Here is a 13,694-nt window from a genome sequence, read left to right as displayed (position 1 = left end):
CAGTGCAAGCTTGACATTGATCAGGCCCAATATTCCTCTTCATCTGTGTCTATTTACAACCATACATCACCAGGAACTTGGACATGTTAATGGGAGGATGGGATGCTGTTGGTAACCATAAGGGGTCAAGCTGATAGGTACACATGCAAGCCTGATCAATATGACTGTCACCTACACCGTGAGCATCACATCTACCTACAAATTTGGTATTCGACTCTCCCTGAGCCTAAGGGGGGATGGCCATGCAATCCATCATCTCAATTGTCCTGGTCATCCACCAAGGCACGCCCACTCATACATGGAGTCAAGGAGTGGACCATATGTTATAAGGGCTGACAACTAGGAAACTGGTATCCATAGGACTATCACATTTACATTCATGTGTCCAGGTGTAGACACCCATCAATACCTGACCTGCCACTACTATTCCTTACCCACCCATTTCCATGCCAGCCCACACTTGACCTTGACCTGCATTCAAGTCCATTATATTCCACATAAGTGTAACATCCATGGAGTGCAAAAGACAGAGCGCCATGCTGGGGGCCATTTGCCAGCCCAGTCCTCCATCTTTATGACAATACAGGGATGCACCAAATTGGGTTCAAAATGGTGCATCCCTGTGTTGTGAGAATGATGGAGTGAGCCACTACCAATATTCTCACAGAGTTGCACTCTGTCATTCGTAGTCACTTATGGCCCTACATGTGGCTTGTCATCACCTAGTGTACACGATGCTGGCCATTGTGCACCATGTGCTTCACAAGATGTGACCCTCTGGTGGTGCATGGGGATCCTTGAAAAGGCCCATAATGTCAGCATCCAGCCTACTCTGACATCTGATCGTTGGACAGCTTATCACATCTGGCATTGTATTCAACACACAGGACTCACAAAACCCTGGATTACTTCACACGACACACATTATCACACTTACTGGGTACATCTGGGTCCTCAAATTACACCACTTCACCGATTATGTAGGGGGCAGGTCCACCTGTAAGACATGAATGGAAAACCATGCTTAATGTCATATCACAATCACTGCAAGTGGACAACAAATTTCAGTGTGAACTAGTTGAGAGGAGTGAGCTAGTTATCCTAGTGGAAAACAGTGCAATAGACACACCACTACGATCACACAATGACATAGAGTGAGTAAGAGCCACACATCTGAACACTAACACTGGGTCAGAGACTTATGTAGTGCTACACCCAGCAACAACCATATGGGCCATCTATAGAAGACGGGACAACATCGTATAAGAGGGAGTTGTGTAAACAAACATGACACTACCCGGGCGCCTTGCAATACATATGACTCAGGTACTCAAGCCTGTTCAGGAAGGCACCCAGAGGCACTTTGTGGTAGACATGCAGCTCAATTTAAAGTCTGCAATGATCATGTGTTGATTAGTCCATGACTGATGTGGCAAAGTTGTCTAATGGTATCGAATTCCCCTTAGACATTGCCCCCTAAGGCGGATAAGCCCCCTTTGCTAACATAACGGCAGGGGTCATGTGCATTAAATGATGACAAAGTTGGGCTATACATGCATTGCCCAACTTTGTTGACACAATCCATGGAAAATATGGTAGGCTGGCGGTGCCTTGGCATTTCATACATGACACTAAGCCGGTACACAGGTGTCGCCATGGCCTCTGAAATGTGTGCCTACGTGATGGTTGTGCAGAACTCACCCGACATCTGACCTGCATTGGTATCATGGTTGGACATGAGAACTCCAGGCCTAGACTGGCACAGATACACTTCATTCTGGTTGCATACAACCTGTCCACAAGCATTGCATGCGGTACCCGAACTCATCTGCTACTGTCATTCAAGAGCAGTGAACAGTAAATAGTATGCCAATGGGAGACTCACCAATAGGTCCGCCGATCTTGACACCAAGGTGATCAAGCAGATCCTGCTCCCTGGCCACCAGATCTGCCCAGAGATGCTTGAGCTGGTGCTCATTCCTTCCACTCCTATAGACTCTCTTCATGTGGTGGAGCACCTTGCCCCACCGCAGCCGCATGGCCTCCTTCAGGTATCCTTGGATGACCCGGCCACCCATCTCTAGCATCATGGGAAGCTATTGGCATACTAGCCACACAAATCCACCTAACTCTTCCTCTGACATCCTCGTCAGCCCCACTGTGCCAGACCTGTTGTAAATGGTCAAAGTTGACCCCAAATACCAAGATAAAAAGGAAAAATAAACGGAAACTTAACCTCACTAATTAATCCCAACTATCCCAAATGCAAAACTACCCCGGACAGACACCTGACAGTACAAATACAAATTTAGACAATAAACACACAAAATCACAACAACTGGGAGAAAATGCACACAGTTCATGACAGGCCACGACAGGAGGGACACCACAAACTGCAATCAACAACCACAACACAACCACCAGCTCCAAAACACAACCACACAGTCAGAAAGGCACAGACTGTAAAGAGAAAGTGAAATTACACCCAATGTACCATGCTTGTCGACAGGATTTCCTATTACATCACTTCCTGACCCCGTGCGTCACATTTTCCAGTTATGCGTGTATTTATTTGATGCATTTGACATTTGTGTAGGTTTTTTTAGACGCATAACGCACATGCGTCGTTTCTATAGATGCATGACAGTTATGCATCGATTTCACTTAAGGCAGCATTGAGAGGTGTGAGAAGGTGGAATTGACGCTAAGGGTCCATGTGTCTTTACTTTGTGTTTGTAGATGTTTTAGATGCATTTTTTTACTCAATTCCTGATTGCGTGTTTTTTTGCATTGTCCTTAGATGCACCCTGAATCAGCATACATATGACATGGGCTGTCCTGCACTGTGGCATTTTGGGTATGGACACATGTGGTAGTCCATGCAACAATGTGACAAGGTTGTGATTGGTCTGTTCCACCAATGTGTGTGTTACAGACTCAACAGCTTGCACGTTGTTGCACGTCGTGCATATAAATGCATGTGTGACAACAGTGCATCCACATATGTTTGGCATTCAGTTCAATGCAATAGTTCTGATTTGTGATTGTGTATTGTGTTTTTGTCTGTGATGTGTGATGTTGTCATACAGAGCCTAATATTTTAAGCTACATACACAGGTCAGACATTGTTGATGATGGGTGACCTATTGCTTCCTAGGAATTATTACCCGACAACTGTCTCCGTATGTAGATTTTGAGTTTATGGAGTCTTGTGTGAAGCCTGCATATTTGTCTGACATGTGTACAGCTTTGGTACATAGGGGGTGATTCTGACTATGGCGGACGGCGGAGGCCGTCCGCCATATTACCGCCGCCAAATGACCGCACCGCGGTCAAAAGACCGCGGCGGCCATTCAGACATTTCCTCTGGGCCGGCGGGCGCTCTCCAAAAGAGCGCCCGCCGGCCCAGAGGAAATGCCCCTGCAACGAGGACGCCGGCTCAGAATTGAGCCGGCGTAGTTGCAGGGGTGCGACGGGTGCAGTCGCGTATTTCAGTGTCTGCAAGGCAGACACTGAAATACTTTGCGGGGCCCTCTTACGGGGGCCCCTGCCGTGCCCATGCCATTGGCATGGGCACGGCAGGGGTCCCCAGGGGCCCCGCGGCACCCCCTACCACCATCCTGTTCATGGCGGGTTTCCCGCCATGAACAGGATGGCGGTAGGGGCTGTCAGAATCCTCATGGCGGCGGAGCGCGCTCCGCCGCCATGAAGGATTCCCCCGAGCAGCGGTGAGTCGGCGGGAGCCCGCCGACTTTCCGCTTCTGACCGCGGCTGAACCGCCGCGGTCAGAATGCTCGTGGGAGCACCGCCAGCCTGTTGGCGGTGCTCCCGTGGTCGGTGGCCCTGGCGGCCACCGGCCGCCAGGGTCAGAATGACCCCCATAGTGTGTATAACACACTGTGCCTGCATTCCACCTAGAATATGTTTTGATTACAAAAGTTTGATTCAACTTGTTGCAATTACCAATGGTTGTTGGTTTTGTGTGGTGGACCTGCAGCCCTAGCTGCATATTGGCCCTCATTACAACCCTGGCGGTAAATCCCGCTTACCGCCATGCTGAAGACCGCCAACATACCGTTGCAGTGGTGGAAATCCGCTACAGTTATTATGACCCACATCTCGGAATCCGCCACAGTACAGACACCCACACAAGTCCGCCACACCAAAGGTCAGTGATAACCTGGCGATACCAAAACCTACATTGTCACACCAACAAGAATACGCCTACACTATCACGACCCACGAATCAACACGGCGGTCATTCAACCGCGGTAATCCATTGGCGGTACACACGGCCGCGCTCAAAATACACACACATTTACAAAACACAACCACATTGGACAACTCAAAATACACACACCTGATACACATACACACACCACACCCACACACCCACAACACTATAAAACACACACCCACATTGCCCACAACCCCTTACAACCCAAAATTTCGAAGAAGGCCACAGAGAGAGATTAGCTAACACAACACCAGCATCCACAGAGACACAACACCATCGCTTATACAACATCCAGGCACAATACACCACACACCCCAAAACATCACCCCACACATCACCTCACACATCACTCACACCACATCATGACACCTCAAAGACACCCCAGGTTTTCTGAGGAGGAGCTCAGGGTCATGGTGGTGGAAATCATCCGGGTAGAGCCACAGCTATTCGGATCACAGGTGCAGCAGACATCCATTGCAAGGAAGATGGAGCTATGGTGGAGAGTTGTCGACAGGGTCAACGCCGTGGGACAGCATCCAAGAACACGGGATGACATCAGTAAGAGGTGGAACGACCTATGGGGGAGATACGTTCCATGGTATCAAGACACCAGATTGCTGTACAGATGACTGGCGGTGGACCCCAACCTCCTCCCCCACATCTAACAACATGGGAGGAGCAAGGCTTGGCGATCATGCATCCTGAGGGCCTCGCAGGAGTAGCAGGAGGAATGGACTCTGGTAAGTCATATCTTAACTACTTCATACCCCCCACCCCACCTGCATGCCATCACATACTCCCACTCTTACCCTCACCCCCATCACACCATCATCTCCATATGTCCCACTATCACAACCCACACATCTCAATACCAAGGCTCTGCATGCAACACCTATGCATGGACCACCGTCACCAAAGCATGCCCAGTACAGAAACCCACACACCCTCCAAGCCAACTATCACAAAAGGGCTAACACAATGATGCAAGCACAGAAGTAGATGGTACCTCACCCAATGCACAAGATGGCACACACAGATACTAATACTATGCATTTACACCCCAACAGGACCCCTAACCAACATCAACAGACAGGAGCTGCCAGACATGTCCAGTCCCCCCACAGAAGAGGCCCACAGTGATGACAGTAGCTCTGCACGCCTGGATCAAGATAACCAGCCCGGCCCATCAGGGACCTCGGGACAGTCGGTTCCCCTGTCACAGTCCCAAAACGCCACAGGAAACACCGTCACAGCACCCACCCAGCGGGCCCATACCTCTGTCCCCAGGACACGTCAATCAGCAGTGTGTCCACCACTACAGGAACCCCAGGCAAACCCACTAACCCAAGACAATCAGGGACCTGGGGTCAGTGGCAGTGGGCACATGGTTCAGGGGACAGAGGCACAGGATAACAGGGAAGCTGGGAGGACTGCTGTGAGACAGGGGGAGGACAGGCCCAAAGAACTGACACTCCACGAGGCACTCTCCAACATCATGGGAGCTTACCACCATTCCCAGGAGACCATGGGCACGGTACTGGCCAAGTTTCAGGAGACCCAGCGGCTGCAGGAGGAACAGTACCTGGGGATCAGGGAGGACTTGAAGTCCATTAACACCACCCTGGTCACCATTGCAGGGTTGCTGGCAGACCTTGTCAACAACATGAGGGACACAGTGGCACACAAACGGGCCCCTGACACTAGCCTGGACGATGAACAGCCCTCTACCTCCTCTGGCGCTAGTTGACAGGAGGCACCGCCCCAGGACCAACAGGACACCAGCACCCTACCCTCTGCAGAAGGAGAACTACCCCGCAAACAGTCCCTGAGATCCAAGAACAAGACAGAGAACTTTTCCAAGACCCCCTCCAGGAAATGAGACTCTCCTGAATGTCACCCTTCTGTCCCACTTTGTCACCCTGTCCACCTTAAACTGCCATTGCTCACCTTCCTATGCCCCATTGGACAATGCACCTGGACTCTGCCATGGACATTCCTCCACCATCACCCCAGCCCCTTTCACACCCCTCCACTTATTTGCACAGAAATAAACACCCTTGAATCACAAATCAATCTGGAGTCAGTCTGTGCTTTCACAAATGTGTAATTACAAAATCTCTGGAATATAGCAATGTCAATGTACTTGTTCACATACCAATGTTACACAGCTATAGGCCAGGAGTAAACATAGCAGAGGGCACAAATTGGCACCCAGATCTGTGAAATGGAAAGCCAAAGTGACAAGTCAGGGTCCATACATAGAGGTTAAAAAGGCAGAGTTATGCTACGTCCTACAATCATATGAGATGTGGGAAGCAGTTCCATCTTCTTACCTGTGTCTCACTGGAAGTATTGCATGATGTCATTGCTGCGGTTGTCTACATCTTCTTCTTCTGCCTCCTCTTCTTTACTGTCCACAGGCTCCACAGCTGCCACAAGACCACCATCAGGCCCATCCCCCTGCAGAAAAGGCACCTGGTGTTGCAATGCCAGGTTGTGCAACATACAGCATGCCACGATGATCTGGCACACCTTCTTCGGTGAGTAGTATAGGGAGCCACCTGTCAGGTGGAGGCACCGGAACCTGGCCTTCAGGAGGCCGAAGGTGCGTTCTATTATCCTCCTAGTTCGCCCATGTGCCTCATTGTAGCGTTCCTCTGCCCTTGTCCTGGGATTACTCACTGGGATCAGTAGCCATGACAGGTTGGGGTAACCAGAGTCACCTGCAAATATCGTGGGGCAACTGTTAGACATCCTCCAAACATTAGGGTATCTCCCATACCCAGACAGTAAATGAAACGGTGTGGGGACTTTAGGCTCACCTATTAGCCACACACGGTGCCTCTGGAGTTGCCCCATCACATAAGGGATGCTGCTATTCCTTAAAATGTAAGCGTCATGCACTGAGCCAGGATACTTGGCATTCACATGGGAGATGTACTGGTCTGCCAAACACACCATCTGCACATTCATAGAATGGTAGCTTTTCCGGTTTCTGTACACCTGTTAATTCCTGTGGGGGGGGGACACATGCCACATGTGTACCATCAATGCACCAATGATGTTGGGGATATGTCCCAGGGCATAAAAGTCTCCTTTCACTGTGGGCAAATCCTCCACTTGAGGGAAAACAATGTAGCTGCGCATGTGTTTCAACAGGGCAGACAACACCCTGCGCAACACGTTAGAGAACATTGGCTGGGACATCCCTGATGCCATGGGCACTGTTGTTTGAAAAGACCCACTGGCCAGGAAATGGAGACAGACAGGACCTGCACTAGAGGCGGGATTCCTGTGTGATGGCGGATAGCTGAAATCAGGTCTGGCTCCAACTGGGCACACAGTTCCTGGATTGTTGCACGATCAAGTCTGTAAGTGATAATTCTGTGTCTCTCTTCCATTGTTGATAGGTCCACCAGGGGTCTGTACACTGGAGGATGCCGCCATCTCATGACCTGCCCCAGCGGACGTGCCCTATGGAGGAGAACGGTGAGCAGAGGGTCATACAACACTTAGGTATCACAATGCTGTTTAGCAAAAACGTAACATTTTCTCAATGTGCCTTTGTCTGTCCATATTCCTGGACTAAATAGGTGTGATGCAGTTATTTGGCCTGCCATGTGGCCCCCTGAAATGGCGGCTGCCTGACCTGTAAGGTGGGACAAGAGGAAATGAGGTAACATCGCTGGCGTTGGACACCGTTGCGGTAAGCGGTCGAAGACCGCAGCGCAATTCAGCATGTGGCTGCCATTTTTTATCTGTTCACTCACTTGATACCTGACCTTCAACGGGAGAGGACCTACACTGCAAGTGGTGCTGTGACCTCAGTCCTGAAGTGACAATGGCTACAGTGTCTGGGGAAAGGGCCCCTTCCTTCACTGCGGAAAAGTTGGAGAAACTAGTGGATGGGGTCCTCCCCCAGTATACGCAACTGTATGGTCCTCCAGACAAACAGGTGAGTACACTTTGAGCATGGTGGATGGCACATGATTGTATGGAGTATAGTGGATGGAAGAGGGAGGGGAGGGGGGCAGGCCAGCATGTGAGGGTACTGTGTGTGTATGTATGTCTGGGCCAGGGTGGGAGGTTTTTAGGCAATGCGTGAGAAGAACATTACAGGATAGTAACATCCATCATTACTCCACTTTTCCTCTAGGTCAGCACCCACCAAACCAAAAGAAGGGGATTTGGAGTGCCATTGCCAAGGAAGTGCGGACCCTGGGGGTCTACCATAGACGGAGCACCCACTGCCAGAAAAGATGGGAGGACCTGTGCCGCTGAGCAAGAAGACGGCGGAGGCCCAGCTGGGGATGGCCTCCCAACGTGAAGGGGTGCCCGTTGCATCATGACCCCCTGATTACCGGATCGTAGCGGTGGCATATCCGGAGTTGGGTGGGCGCTTGAGGGCATCACAGCAGCCACAAGGGGGTGAGTACACTCTCATTCAACTGACTGTGCACGTTTGACGAGGTGTCTGGGTGGGGGTGGTGGCCTGTGGGTTCCCCTAGGCAAGGGCATATGCGCAAAGGTAGATCCATTGTTTTTCAGCCTCATTCCCAGTCCAACCCCAAAGGTGGTATTTGTCCTCTACACCTAGTCAGGCTCCCATGGGTGCCAGCTGTGCATGAGATGGGTCTAGACAAAGTCCCCCTTGTGCATGTGCTTTTCCCCTGCACTGTTAGTGCATGGCTTAGTGCATATGGCTGCTCCCTGTGTGTTGTGTCCGCCAACAGTAGTGGTGTTGCATGCACTGACCATGTGTATCTTCTGTCTCCCCCCCCCCTTTTTGTTTTGTCACCCTGTTCTTGCATGCATTAGCATCATCTGGCAGCGGAGCAGTGGCACCGGAGCAGATGGGAGCTGCATCCCACATGGCCCTGGAGGGATAAGTAACGGAGTCTGAAGGCACCAATGGTATGGAGGGCAAGGGGAGCTCCACGACAGGGACTGGAGCATACACCAGTGACAGCGACTCCTCCTCTGATGGGAGCTCCCTTGCTGTGGCGGGCACCTCTGTGCCCACCGCAACAACAGGTACAGCCGCCACCCCCCCCCTACCAGCACCGCCCTCCCAGCAGCCCCTCAGCGTGTTTCCCGTGCCTGCTCACCCAGAAGGGTGGGCATCTCCATCGCCCCAGGCACCTCAGGCTCTGCCCCAGTCAGCCCTGCTGCCCTCAGTGAGGAGGCTATTGACCTCCTGAGATCCCTCACTGTTGGGCAATCTACCATTTTGAATGCCATCCAGGGTGTTGAGAGGCATTTGCAGCAAACAAATGCATACCTGGAGGGCATTCATTCTGGGCAGGCGGCCCAACAGAGAGCATTTCAGGCTCTGGCCTCAGCACTGATGGCAGCCATTGTCCATGTGTCCAGCCTCCCCCCTCCAACTTACTCCACCCAGACCCAATCCCCTGTACCTCAGCCTATCCCAAGCACACCATCAGACCAGCATGCACACTCATCAACACACAAGAGTGGACATGGCAAACATAAGCACCACACATCCCACAGGCACTCACACAAGCACCATCCCCATGCAGACACAGCAACATCCACTGCCTCCACTGTGGCCCCCTCCTCCACGTCCTCCTCCTCCCTCCCTGTCTCGTCTCCACTCACACCTGCATGCACTACATCCTCAGCCACTACCTCCATCACCAGCACGCCCATCACCACACACTGCTCACGTGCAATCGCCACCCCCACTATCATTCACACATCCCCTGTGTCCTCTCCCAGTGTGTCTGTGAGCCCTCCTCCCAAAGTACACAAACGCAGGCACACACCCACTCAACAGCCATCCACCTCACAACAGCCTCTGGTCCATCTTCACCCTAATTCAGCAGACGTACACCTCCTACAACCACGACCTCTTCCTCCACTCCCAAACCCCCTCCATCTTCCTGTCCCAATGTGTCTAAGAAACTTTGCCTGGCTAACATTGACCTCTTCCCTACACCTCGCCCCGTCCTTGCCCAAGGGTCAGGCTGTCCAGGTTGCAGCCCAGCACCTCAGCCACCAAATCCCCAAGCACAGTGATCACAGCAACTCCGGTCTCATCGCAGCAGCCACCCATCAGGGCTGCCAGTGTGCCACCTACTGAGGCCAAGGAGCAGGCCGTTCCGCCACCTCCCAAGGTGAAGAAGGTGCCCACATGCCGGAGAGAGAAGCTCTCCTACCACCAAGCAAGGGCTCCTCCAAACCAAAAGGGGACAGTGGCAAGACACCAGCAGCAACATCAAAAGTGGGGAAGGGACACAAACCGAAGAGCAGGTTAGGACAGGGCACGGTGGCTCCGGCTGAGGGACCAGAGTCAACCCTACTGTCAACCAGTACACCAACCAGTACGGCAGTGGACCCTGCCATCTGCACCGCCACCTGCACGTCTGCTGCCTCAGCAAAACTCCCCAGCATCATCCCCAGTGGGCAACCGTTCGAGGCTGCAGGAGACATCCTGCTGTGTCCCTCAATAGGTGCAGACACATCCACCACCGCCAGCACCTATGCCACAGACACTGCCACAACCACGCCACCAACCCCGCGACGTGCTCAGCCAGTGCCTCCACAGCTGACATGGCAATGATCCCCAGTGGGCAGCCGTCCGAGGCTGCAGGAGACGTCCTGGACCCTGCCCAGCGTCCATGGGGCATGACTCTCAGCACTGTTTGTACCTGTAGGTGGCAGGCGAAGTCGCAGCAGGGTGGAGTGTGTCTCTGCCTCCATGGTGTATCATGCTACCTGTTCCCAGGCAATCTAGTGGAACTCACACCCAGGTGAGGGAATGGGACGTACCACACTGCATATGAAGCACTCTGGGCACAAAGCCCCCTCCAGAACCAGTGGAGAGATACATCCACTACCCCAGTCCTTGGCAGGATGAAGCACTCTGGGCACAAAGCCCCCTCCAGAACCAGTGGAGAGATACATCCACTACACCAGTCCTTGGCAGGATGAAGCACTCTGGGCAAAAAGCCCCCTCCAGAACCAGTGGAGAATTACATCCACTACCCCAGTCCTTGGCAGGATGAAGCACTCTGGGCACAAAGCCCCCCCAGAACCAGTGGAGAGATACATCCACTACCCCAGTCCTTGGCAGGGTGAAGCACTCTGGGCACAAAGCCCCCTCCAGAACAAGTGGAGAGATACATCCACATCCCCAGTCCTTGGCAGAATGAAGCACTCTGGGCACAAAGCCGCCTCCAAGACCAGTGGAGAAAAGCAACCACTTGAGAGACTGTGGCTTGGCACTCCCCAGGACGGAGCAGTGGGCAACCCACCCACTGGAAAGACTTGAGAGACTGTGGCTTTGCACTCCCCAGGATAGAGCAGTGGGCAAACCATCCACTGGAATGACTTGAGAGACTGTGGCTTTGCACTCCCCAGGATAGAGCAATTTTGAAATTGCCGTAGCTGATTTTTTATTGATTACACTCGGACCAATCATTTCCTTTTGTCCTTGCATTCTTCCAGGTGGCGAGGGGGTGTATATGTAATGCTGATGCATGTATTTTTGTGTATGGTGTTGTGGGTGAGGGTGCGGGTGGGGGCATTGCGTGTTGCGTGTGTGTGTCACTTTCTTTTCCCTCCCACCCTCCCTGGCGTTGTAGGTGCAGTACTCACCGTGGTCATCGACGGCGTCTTTGCTGCTCCTGATACCAGAGGAGGAAGACCAGCATGGGCAGGACCTGTAGTTCGGGCTCCATGGCGTCCTGGTTCCTCATTGGGTGTCGAGAGGTGAGTGGTTTCCGTTCCAAGTCCTGTTTCTGCCATGCTTTTGATTTCATTGGTACCGCCCCGGAAAAGGTGGCGGAGAGGCCTCTTGTAATAGTGTAGGCGGTACTTTGTCTTCCGCCTGTCTGTTGGCGGTTACCGCTGCGGTGTTTGTTTGTACTGCCGTGGCAGTCGGAGTGTTAAAGTGGCTGTCTATGTTGGCGGTTTCCTGCCATGGTCGTGATTCCATTTATTTTTCCGCTGAGCTGTTGGCGGTATTACCGCTGCTTTAACACCGACTGCCAGGGTTGTAATGAGGGTCATAGTCTCATCCATGCTGATGTGTATTCCCCCGACGTGTCTGTTCAATGTGTGAGATCATGTGTACCCTGTGTCAGGATTGTGCCCCATGGCAGTGGCAGGACTGATTACCCTGGTTATACTGTGCAGGCCCAACTTTTACCATTGGTTGTTATACCTTGGCAAATCATGATGACCATTGTTACTAATAATGTCCCCCCTTGTCACACATGTTCCATGCAGCCATTGCAACTCTCACACTGAGTTCCAGTTCAGTTCCAACATGACTCAATCTCTATTTATTGACATCCACTACCTCATGTGTGGGCCGCTTGCATATATCTTGCATATATATATATATGATGTAGTTGTGTCTGATGACCTATTGACTTACAAGTTGGCAACGTGGATGTACAAAATATGTAGTGGTCTATAGATTGTGTCCCTCAGTTGTCACATACAATGATTAGGCTGTTAGGGATGTGTGTGATGGTGCCAGTACAATCTTACACATCACATATTATGTTACAACAGTACTTGTCAGATTCCTATTTGTAACATGATCCCTGACCTTTGACTCACATTCCTATGCTATGTGTAGTGGAGACTAAAAAGACCAAAGCAGGATTGGTTGTATTAGTGAAGGGTTTATTTACTGAATTGACATGGTGAATTCAGTGGTTCTTAAGAGTAAAAGTTGTCAACTATGTGGTGTCTCTGGCATACCCCATCAGCTGTGCTGTGCTGTTCCCCCTCCATATCATCACCACCATCCTCCTCCTCCTCCTCAGGCAGGTCATCTATCTGGTCATACATTGGGACGTTCATCTGCACCCATATGTTGTGCAGGATAGCCCATGTCAGGATGATTTTGCACACAATGTGTGGGGCATATAGAAGGCTGCCTCCTCTGAGGTCCAGGTACCTGAATCTTGTTTTCAGTATGCCAAATGTCCTTTCCACAATATTGCGTGTCTTACGGTGTCCCTCATTGTATGCACGCTCTGCTGCTGTGCTTGGGTTTGCAAATGGGGTCATCATCCATGGCTGTATGCCATAACCCTAATCCCCTGCAAGAGATAAAAGGTATAAGTTGTTTTTTAGGCTTGCAACAGGTTTGTCATGTTGCATGACAGTTGTTATTTTGATTTGGTTGTGTCTCATACGTGTTTGTGGTTGATGTGAGTTCCTGGCCTTGTGCAAAGTTTTTTAGCACTGCGTTGTTGAACATAACAACCTAGGGTTTTGGCTCAAGGACCTGGGACATATGGGCGGTCATTACAACATTGGCGGTAAAAGCCGCTTACTGCCGTGCAGAAGACCGCCAACACACTGCCGCGGCAGCGGAAAACAGCCACAGCTATTATGACCCACATTTCGCAATCCGTCAAAATTCAGACACCCACACAAGTCCGCCACACCAAAGGTCAGTGATAAACTGGCGAAA

This window comes from Pleurodeles waltl, chromosome 4_1 (assembly GCF_031143425.1).
Source record: "Pleurodeles waltl isolate 20211129_DDA chromosome 4_1, aPleWal1.hap1.20221129, whole genome shotgun sequence".
In the NCBI taxonomy this organism is placed as follows: domain Eukaryota; kingdom Metazoa; phylum Chordata; class Amphibia; order Caudata; family Salamandridae; genus Pleurodeles; species Pleurodeles waltl.
The sequence above is the reverse complement of the archived record's forward strand: the minus strand, read 5'-3'. Positions refer to the sequence as shown.